Consider the following 1,055-nt stretch of genomic DNA (forward strand, 5'->3'; position numbering starts at 1 on the left):
ACGGTTAAATAAGAAAGTGAACTGCCGACTTCCTTCTGTTTTTCGCATTTGGTTACAATCTTATAATCAAAGTTGAACTGTAAGGTAATAATCTCCTTAACAAAAAAAAAGTTGCAAATAAAACCAAAGTGTAAAAGAAGGTGAACTTAATATCATAAGAAATATTCCCATTACCTTTTGCAAATGCATATTCAGTCCGTGTTTTAACTTTGTCATATCTTGTATAAATGTGGAAAGTTTGTGCTATAAAGATGATATGAGCTTATATGATATTCTTGTCCCATCGTAATGCAGTACAAAGGGCTTGAATAAAACATTTAATCTCCATCGTTTGTGTATTCATATTGTTGTTTTCATTACCTGTCTGTATAAGTTTTATTACGACAGAGTAAACTACGCTTTGATTTAACTGAGAGTACATACTGTGATATTATGTCTTTTGATAAGTTAGATCTTGTAAATATTCTATGAAGGATAGATAAATACGTTTCTAGTTTCCCCTATTCATCTTACCTATTTCGAAAACGTTAACAGGAATAACAATATAAATGATATTCATTCAAGCTGTCAAAGGTGTCATTTGCTTGCCAGTTTTGTTGATTTATACTCTGTAAAGACTGCCATGCTATATAGATATAAATACCTGCCTAGATTCAAAAGGTAATCCTCGGTTGATTTACAGATGATAATTCTGAGGACGTAAAAATAAAAATAAAGTGAACCGTTTTGAAATAAGAAAATTTTTTTAATAGGGAGAAATTAGTGAGATAAGATATGCTTTTTAAGAAATGAATAACTTATACAGAGTAATATTCATCGGAACATACATAATGCAAAGAAAACATCCAGCATTAGAATAATACGTCCTTTGTTCAAAAATTGTGAGTCACGTATAATATTTTACTATTATTTCGTAAGACTCAAGGCCCATAGGCAGTGTATGGACTAGAAGTGCGGTATGTTTTTCTTATTATGAATAATAACGGATTTTGGAATTTGAATTATAAAGGAGTTTAAACAGAAGCCTTAAGTATAAAGGGAAAAATAATGACAGA

Source organism: Penaeus monodon, chromosome 15 (genome assembly GCF_015228065.2).
Source record: "Penaeus monodon isolate SGIC_2016 chromosome 15, NSTDA_Pmon_1, whole genome shotgun sequence".
Lineage (NCBI taxonomy): Eukaryota > Metazoa > Arthropoda > Malacostraca > Decapoda > Penaeidae > Penaeus > Penaeus monodon.